The sequence below is a fragment of the Pristiophorus japonicus genome, chromosome 8 (genome assembly GCF_044704955.1).
Source record: "Pristiophorus japonicus isolate sPriJap1 chromosome 8, sPriJap1.hap1, whole genome shotgun sequence".
Lineage (NCBI taxonomy): Eukaryota > Metazoa > Chordata > Chondrichthyes > Pristiophoridae > Pristiophorus > Pristiophorus japonicus.
The window spans coordinates 119,306,907-119,316,595 of NC_091984.1; the positions used below are offsets into that span (position 1 = coordinate 119,306,907).

The following is a 9,689-nucleotide window of genomic DNA, read 5'->3' on the forward strand; positions in this document are numbered from 1 at the left end:
GGATGCATTGACAGTCATTTTCCAACATTCCATAGACTCTGGAGTTCCTATGGAGTGGAGGGTAGCCAATGTAACCCCACTTTTTAAAAAAGGAGGGAGAGAGAAAACGGAATTATAGACCGGTCAGCCTGACCTCAGTAGTGGGTAAAATGATGGAATCAATTATTAAGGATGTCATAGCAGCACATTTGGAAAGAGGTGACATGATAGGTCCAAGTCAGCATGGATTTGTGAAAGGGAAATCATGCTTGACAAATCTTCTGGAATTTTTTGAGGATGTTTCCAGTAGAGTGGACAAGGAAGAACCAGTTGATGTGGTATATTTGGACTTCCAGAAGGCTTTCGACAAGGTCCCACACAAGAGATTAATGTGCAAAGTTAAAGCACATGGGATTGGGGGTAGTGTGCTGACATGGATTGAGAACTGGTTGGCAGACAGGAAGCAAAGAGTAGGAGTAAATGGGTACTTTTCAGAATGGCAGGCAGTGACTAGTGGGGTACTGCAAGGTTCTGTGCTGGGGTCCCAGCTGTTGACATTGTACATTAATGATTTAGACGAGGGGATTAAATGTAGTATCTCCAAATTTGCGGATGACACTAAGTTGGGTGGCAGTGTGAGCTGCGAGGAGGATGCTATGAGGCTGCAGAGTGACTTGGATAGGTTAGGTAAGTGGGCAAATGCATGGCAGATGAAGTATAATGTGGATAAATGTGAGGTTATCCACTTTGATGGTAAAAACAGAGAGACAGACTATTATCTGAATGGTGACAGATTAGGAAAAGGGGAGGTGCAACGAGACCTGGGTGTCATGGTACATCAGTCATTGAAGGTTGGCATGCAGATACAGCAGGCGGTTAAGAAAGCAAATGGCATGTTGGCCTTCATAGCGAGGGGATTTGAGTACAGGGGCAGGGAGGTGTTACTACAGTTGTACAGGGCCTTGGTGAGGCCACACCTGGAGTATTGTGTACAGTTTTGTTCTCCTAACCTGAGGAAGGACATTCTTGCTATTGAGGGAGTGCAGCGAAGATTCACCAGACTGATTCCCGGGATGGTGGGACTGACATATCAAGAAAGACTGGATCAACTGGGCTTGTATTCACTGGAGTTCAGAAGAATGAGAGGGGATCTCATAGAAATGTTTAAAATTCTGATGGGTTTCGACAGGTTAGATGCAGGAAGAATGTTCCCAATGTTGGGGAAGTCCAGAACCAAGGGTCACAATCTAAGGATGAGGGGTGAGCCATTTAGGACCGAGATGAGGAGAAACTTCTTCACCCAGAGAGTGGTGAACCTGTGGAATTCTCTACCACAGAAAGTAGTTGAGGCCAATTCACTAAATATATTCAAAAAGGAGTTAGATGTAGTCCTTACTACTAGGGGGATCAAGGAGTATGGCGAGAAAGCAGGAATGGGGTACTGAAGTTGCATGTTCAGCCATGAACTCATTGAATGGCAGTGCAGGCGCGAAGGGCCGAATGGCCTACTCCTGCACCTATTTTCTATGTTTCTATCTATTTGCGACGCTGGCGGGAGTGAAAACATTCACAAAGCTGGACATGACCTCGGCCAATATGACGCAGGAGCTGGAGGAATCTTCGAAAGGCCTCACCTGCATCAACACGCAGAAAGGTCTTTTCGTTTACAACAGATGCCCGTTTGGGATTCGATCGGCCACGGCGATATTCCAGAGGAACATGGAAAGCTTGCTGAAGTCGGTCCCGCGCACTGTGGTCTTCCAGTACGACAGCTTGGTTACAGGTCGGGACACCGTCGAGCACCTGCAGAACCTGGAGGAGGTTCTTAGTCGGCTTAATCGTGTGGGGCTCAGGCTAAAACGCTCGAAGTGCGTTTTCCTGGTGCCTGAAGTGGAGCTCCTGGGGAGAAGAATTGCGACGGATGGCATCAGGCCCACCGATTCGAAGACGGAGGCAATCAAAAACGCACCAAGATCACAGAACCTGATGGAACTGCGGTCGTTTCTAGGACTCTTGAACTATTTTGGTAACTTCTTACTGGATCTTAGCACATTGTTAGAACCCCTGCACTCTTTACTGCGTAAAGGAGATGAATGGGTATGGGGTAAAAGCCAAGAAAATGCCTTTGAGAAAGCTAGGAAGCTGTTATTTTCAAACAAATTACTAGTTTTGTACGATCCATGTAAATGTTTGATACTAGCATGTGATGCGTTGTCGTACGGGGTCGGGTGTATATTGCAACAAGCTAATGACTTTGGGAAATTGCAACCAGTTGCTGATGCATCCAGAAGTCTGTCTAAGGCTGAGACGGCCTACAGTAGAAACATGGAAAAATAGGTGCAGGAGTAGGCCATTCGGCCCTTCGAGCCTGCATCACCATTCAATAAGATCATGGCTGATCAAAAAAGAAGCGTTAGTGTGTGTTTACGGGTAAAGAAAATGCATCAATATCTGTTCGGGGTCAAATTTGAATTGGAAACCGACCATAATATAGAAACATAGAAAATAGGTACAGGAGTAGGCCATTCGGCCCTTCGAGCCTGCACCACCATTCAATATTTCATGGCTGATTTTTCACCTCAGTACCCCTTTCCTGCTTTCTCCCCATACCCCTTGATTCCTTTAGTCGTAAGGGCCACACCTAACTCCCTCTTGAATATATCCAACGAACAGGCATCAACAACTCTCTGCGGTAGGGAATTCCACAGGTTAACAACTCTCTGGTGAAGAAGTTTCTCCTCATCTCAGTCCTAAATGGCTTACCCCTTATCCTTAGACTGTGTCCCCTGGTTCTGGACTTCCCCAACATCGGGAACATTCTTCCTGCATCTAACCTGTCCAGTCCCGTCAGAATTTTATATGTTTCTATGAGATCCCCTCTCATCCTTCTAAACTCCAGTGAATAAAGGTCCAGTCGATCCAGTCTCTTCTCATATGTCAGACCACCATCCTGGGAATCAGTCTGGTGAACCTTCGCTGCACTCCCTCAATAGCAAGAATGTCCTTCCTCAGATTAGGAGACCAAAACTGAACACAATATTCCAGGTGAGGCCTCACTAAGGCCCTGTACAACTGCAGTAAGACCTCCCTGCTCCTATACTCAAATCCCCTAGCTATGAAGACCAACATACCATTTGCCTACTTCATCGCCTGCTGTACCTGCATGCCAACCTTCAACGACTGATGTACCATGACACCCAGGTCTCGTTGCACCTCCCCTTTTCCTAATCTGCCGCCATTCAGATAATATTCTGCCTTCGTTTTTTTGCCCGCAAAGTGGATAACCTCACACTTATCCACATTATACTGCATCTGCCATGCATTTGCCCACTCACCTAATCTGTCCAAGTCACCCTGCAGCCTCTTAGCGTCCTCCTCACAGCTCACGTCACCACCCAGTTTTGTGTCATCTGCAAACTTGAATATATTACACTCAATTACTTCATCTAAATCATTAATGTATATTGTAAAGAGCTGGGGTCCCAGCACTGAGCCCCACTAGTCACTGCCTGCCATTCTGAAAAGGACCCATTTATCCCAACTCTCTGCTTCCTGTCTGCCAACCAGTTCTCTATCCACGTCAGTACATTATCCACTATACCATGTGCTTTAATTTTGCACACCAATCTCTTGTGTGGGACCTTATCAAAAGCCTTTTGAAAGTCCAAATGCACCACATCCACTGGTTCTCCCTTGTCCATTCTACTAGTTACATCCACAAAAAATTCCAGAAGATTTGTCAAGCATGATTTCCCTTTCTTAAATCCATGTTGAGTTGCACCGATCCTGTCACTGCTTTCCAAATGCGCTGTTATTTCATCTTTAATAATCAATTCCAACACATTTTCCCCACTACTGATGTCAGGCTAACTGGTCTATAATTACCCGTTTTCTCTCTCCCTCCTTTTTTCAAAAGTGGTGTTACATTAGCTACCCTCCAGTCCATAGGAACTGATACAGAGTCAATAGACTGTTGAAAAATGATCACCAATGCATCCACTATTTCTAGCGCCACTTCCTTAAGTACTCTGGGATGCAGACCATCAGGCCCCGGGGATTTATCGGCCTTCAATCCCATTAATTTCCCTAACACAATTTACCGCCTAATAAGAATATCCTTCAGTTCCTCCTTCTCACTAGACCTTTGGTCCCCTAGTACTTCCGAAGGTTTTTTGTGTCTTCCATCGTGAAGACAGAACCAAAGTATTTGTTCAACTGGTCTGCCATTTCTTTGTTCCCCATTATAAATTCACCTGAATCTGACTGCAAGGGACCTACTAATCTTCACTAATCTTTTTCTCTTCACATATCTATAGAAGCTTTTACAGTCAGTTTTTATGTTCCCGGCAAGCTTCCTCTCATACTCTACATTCACTCTCCTAATTAAACCCTTTGCCCTCCTCTGCTGAATTCTAAATTTTTCCCAATCCTCAGGTTTGCTGCTTTTTCTGCCTCTTCCTTGGACACTATCCTTAATTTCCCTTGTTAGCCACGGTTGAGCCACCTTCCCCGTTTTACTTTTACTCCAGACAGGGATGTACAATTGTTGAAGTTCATCCATGTGATCTTTAAATGTTTGCCCTTGCCCATTCACCATCAACCCTCTAAGTGTCATTTGCCAGTCTATTCTAGCCAATTTATGTCTCACACCATCGAAGTTACCTTTCCTTAAGTTCATGAGCATTTTAGCGGGAGGGACACCAGTGAGCGAGTGGGATCTTGTGCGGTAACTAAGCAGGACTCGAGATAAGCGCTTATATCCCTCTTTTCTGAAAATAAGGGGATAAATATGAATGCATCGGCCCGCATCCAGAGATGGGCCTCATGTTTTTTTTGTTTTTTTTCGTTGCCAATCTTTCCAATTCTTTGTCAAATCACAAACGCCAGAGGTCACCTTGCACACATCAAGGATCACTCTGCGCCAATGCTCTTAGCCAAAAGGCCTAGAGCCACTGCACTGTTCCTGGAAGTACTGCAATACCAGGTTCGTGCCATGGAGGTGGATGGGTCAGGCCCCCCACACACCTCCGTGGAGGTGGATGGGTCAAGCCACCCCACCCACCTCCTATTTCCAAAAAGCATAGGAGAATCACCTTCCTGATCCAGGGAGAACCACGTTGGGGTCATGGTTACTCCCCTGTCAAGTCAGTTACGCATGATCTTAGCCAAAAGGCCGAGAAGCGATGGGCGCTCATGTTGTCCGCATACAGCTATGCCATACGCCACAGGCCAGGCACAGAAAACTGTGCCGATGCTCTCAGTAGGCTACCATTGCCCACCACCGGGGTAGAGATGGCATAGCCTGCAGATTTAGTTATGGTAATGGAAGCATTCAAGACTGAGCAATCACCTGTTACCGCCTGACAGATTAGAACCTGGACGAGCCAGGACCCCTTACTCTCCTTAGTAAAAAAACTGTGTGCTCCACCGGAGTTGGTCTAGTGTCCCATTAGAAAGAAACAAAGCCGTACCAGCGGCGCAAAGATGAAATGTCTATACAGGCATACCGCCTCCTATGGAATAATCAGGTAGTTGTGCAAAAAAGGGCAGGGACACTTTCATTCATAATCTCCACAGTACCCACCCAGGCATTGTAATGATGAAAGCGATAGCCAGATCTCACGTGTGGTGGCCCGGTATCGATGCAGACTTAGAGTCCTGTGTGCACAAATGCAATACATGTTCCCAGTTAAGCAATGCACCCAGGGAGGCGCCACTAAGTTTATGGTCTTTGCCCTCCAAACCGTGGTCTAGGGTTCATGTCGACTATGCAGGCCCATTCTTGGGAAAAATGTTTTTAGCGGTTGTAGATGTGTACTCCAAGTGGATTGAATGTGTGATAATGTCAGCAAGCACTTCCGCTGCCACCATTGAAAGCCCTACGGGCCATGTTTGCCACGCACGGCTTGCCTGATATCCTTGAAAGTGACAATGGGCCATGCTTTACCTGTGCAGAATTCAAGGAATTCATGACCCGTAATGGGGTCAAACATGTCACGTCTGCCCCGTTTAAGCCAGCGTCCAACGGTCAGGTAGAATGAGCAGTTCAAACAATCAAACAGAGCTTGAAAAAGGTAACTGAAGGCTCACTGCAGACTCGCTTATCCCGAGTCCTGCTTAGTTACCCACTTGCTCACCGGGGTCCCTCCCGCTGAACTGCTCATGAAAAGGGCACTTAAGATAAGGCTCTCGTTAGTCCACCCTGATCTACACAAACAGGTAGAGAGCAGGCGGCTTCAACAGAATACAATTCATGGTCGCGCAAATGTGTCATGTGAAATTGAAGTAAATGATCCTGTATTTGTGTTGAACAATGGACAAGGTTGCAAGTGGATTGCTGGCACTGTTTTGGCCAAAGTGGGGAGTAGGGTGTTTGTGGTCAAACTCGCAAATTGACTCACCTGCAGAAAACACTTGGACCAAACCAAACTCAGATTTACGGACTATCCAGAACAACCCACAATAGATTTATCTTTTTCGATCCTCCAACACACACACAAGTGGCAACCGACCCAGCGGTTGACCATGAAGCAGAACCCATCACCCACAGCAGCCCAGCAAGACTCACCACCCCCAGCAGTCCAGCAAGGCCAGCTGCGCAGCAGCCCAGCGAAAGCCTAATAAACGACTCACCAACACCAGCATTTGCATCGAGACGATCAACCAGGGAAAGGAAAGCCCCAGATCGACTCACAATGTAAATAGTTACACTATTGCACCATTGACTTGGGTGGGGGGTGGGGGGGGGGGTGCGGTGGGGGGAGCGTTGTTATATATTTAAACCTGTAATTACAATGTCTTACCACCAGAGGGCTTATCCCCTGGAGTCCCAAGGGATCCCACAATCCCTTGGGAGCACCTGTACATAAGGAGGCCTCACAGACTGGAGAGGCACTCTGAGATCTGTAATAAAGGACTAATAAAGGTCACAATTACTTTGAACTTGCAGTATCTAGTCTGACTCTTATCCAAGACATAACAGTGGCGGGGTCTGAAGACAGTGGCTTCTGTCTTCCCAATATTTAGTTGGAGGAAATTTCTTCTTATCCAGTACTGGATGTTGGACAAGCACTCTGACAATTTAGAGACCGTGGAGGGAACGAGAGAACTGGTGGCGAGGTAGCGCTGGGTGTCTTCAGCGTATATGTGGAAACTGACACTGTGTATTTGGATGATGTCGCCATGGAGCAGCATGTAAGTGAGAAATAGGAGAGGGCCGAGGATCAATCCTTGGGGGACAACGGAGGTAATGATGTGGAAGTGGGAAGAGAAGCCATTGCAGGTGATTCTCTGGCTACGATTAGATAGATAAGAATGGAACCAGGCAAGTGCAGTCCCACCCAGCTGGATGGCAGCGGAGAGCAGTTGGAGAAGGACGGAGTGGTCAACTGTGTCAGAGGCTGCAGACAGGTCAAGAAGGATGAGGAGGGATAGTTTACCTTTATCAAAATCACATAGGATGTCATTTGTGACTTTGATGGGAACCGATTCGGTACTGTGGCAGGGGCGGAAACCTGATTGGGGGGGATTCAAACATGGAATTCTGGAAAAGATGAGCAAATTTGATGGGCGACAACATGTTCAAGGACTTTGGAGAGGAAAGGGAGGTTGAAGATGGGACGGTAGTTTGCAAGGATGGAGAGGTCAAGGGTTGTTCTTTTGAGGAGATGAGTGATGATGGCAGGTTTGAGGGAGAGGGGGACAGTACCTGAGGAGAGACAGCCGTTAACAATATCAGCTAACATGGGAGCCAGTAAAGAAAGTTGGGTCATACTATTCATATTAGTTTCAGTCAGGTAACCCAGCTGATTTTATTTTAATGTAAGGTTTCCTACAGCAACTATATTTGCGGCATCAGTTGCTGGTCAGACACATTTTCCCCTCACTGTCTCAGACAAAACGGCTGACCTTTCCTTGTGACACTCATTTTAAATCTGGATGTCTGAATCAGTCTAACTTGGGCCTCAGATTGTTGTGGAGCTGACAGGATTTGGACACCAGTTATTTAATGGTGCAGTGCGCTAAGAATACATGTAATGCAAATCTACGGGGAAGGGTACATAATAGTGCATGTGAGTGTATGTGAAAATACAAATGGTCAAAACTAGAAATTGCTTCTTATAAATATTCCATTTAATGCACTTTGTTATTCAAGAGCAGCCATTGTTGCTGGCTATTGACGTGTGACTAAGCACAATGCAACACAGATTGGTCCTCATTGTGCATGTTTTTCAGGGATAAAATGGGGCAACGAGGACCAAATTTGGGGCGGAATGTCATGCAGCCGATCTGCACCTGATGTACAGATGTCGGCATATTGGTGAAGGTGGCTTCCCAGATGTCCAGGGTGTCTGCCTGAAAAGACATTAGGCCCCTTGCAATGTGTAAATGAGGGACCTAATGCCTGTTTCAGGACCTCTCATGGAAATTTGGCAGTGCAGGGCAGTGCAGGTGCGGAGCAGATGCAGATGGTGAGCGGAGCAAGTGCAGGATGGAGCAGGGGCAGAGTGCAGCAGCTGAGGGGTGCAGCAGGTGAGGGGTGCAGCAGGAGAGGGGTGGAGCGGGTAAGGGGTGCAGCGGGTGAGGGTGCAGTAGGTGAGGGGTGGAGCAGGTGAGGGGTGGAGTGGGTGAGGAGTGCAGCAGGTGAGGGGTGCAGCACGTGAGGGGTGGAGGGGTGCAGCAGGTGAGGGGTGCAGCGGGTGAGGGGTGGAGCGGGTGAGGGGTGGAGCAGGTGAGGGGTGCAGCGGGTGAGGGTGCAGCGGGTGAGGGGTGGAGCGGGTGAAGAGTGCAGCGGGTGAGGGGTGGAGGGGTGCAGCAGGTGAGGGGTGGAGGGGTGCAGCAGGTGAGGGGTGGAGCGGGTGAGGGGTGGAGCAGGTGAGGGGTGCAGCAGGTGAGGGGTGGAGCGGGTGAGGGGTGGAGCAGGGACAGAGTGCAGCAGGTGAGGGGTGGAGCAGGGACAGAGTGCAGTGGGTGAGGGGTGCAGTGGGTGAGGGGTGCAGCGGGTGAGGTGTGCAGCAGGTGAGGGGTGGAGCAGGGACAGAGTGCAGCAGCTGAGGGGTGCAGCAGGTGAGGGGTGCAGCAGGAGAGGGGTGGAGCAGGTGAAGGGTGGAGCGGGTGAGGAGTGCAGCAGGTGAGGGGTGGAGGGGTAGAGCAGGAGAGGGGTGGAGCAGGTGAAGGGTGGAGCGGGTGAGGGGTGCAGCAGGTGAGGGGTGCAGCAGGGGAGGGGTGGAGCGGGTGAGGGGTGGAGCAGGTGAGGGATGGAGAGGGTGAGGGGTGCAGTAGGTGAGCGGTGAAGCAGATGACGGGTGCAGCAGGTGAGGGGTGGAGCGGGTGAGGAGTGCAGCGGGTGAGGGGTGGAGCGGGTGAGGGGTGGAGCGGGTGAGGGGTGCAGCGGGTGAGGGGTGCAGCAGGTGAGGGGTGGAGGGGTGCAGCGGGTGAGGGTGGAGCGGGTGAGGGGTGGAGCAGGGACAGAGTGCAGCAGGTGAGGGGTGCAACAGGTGAGGGGTGGAGCAGGGACAGAGTGCAGTGGGTGAGGGGTGCAGCGGGTGAGGGGTGCAGCAGGTGAGGGGTGGAGCAGGGACAGAGTGCAGCGGGTGAGGGGTGCAGCAGGTGAGGGGTGGAGCAGGGACAGAGTGCAGTGGGTGAGGGGTGCAGCAGGTGAGGGGTGGAGCAGGGACAGAGTGCAGCGGGTGAGGGGTGCAGGTGAGGGG

General features: G+C 49.3%; 1 pseudogene; it reads right to left on the minus strand.

Annotated features, from left to right (window-relative positions):
* Positions 1-4,926: 4,926 nt before the first annotated feature.
* LOC139269943 (U2 spliceosomal RNA) lies at positions 4,927-5,164 on the minus strand (annotated as a pseudogene).
* Positions 5,165-9,689: the final 4,525 nt, after the last annotated feature.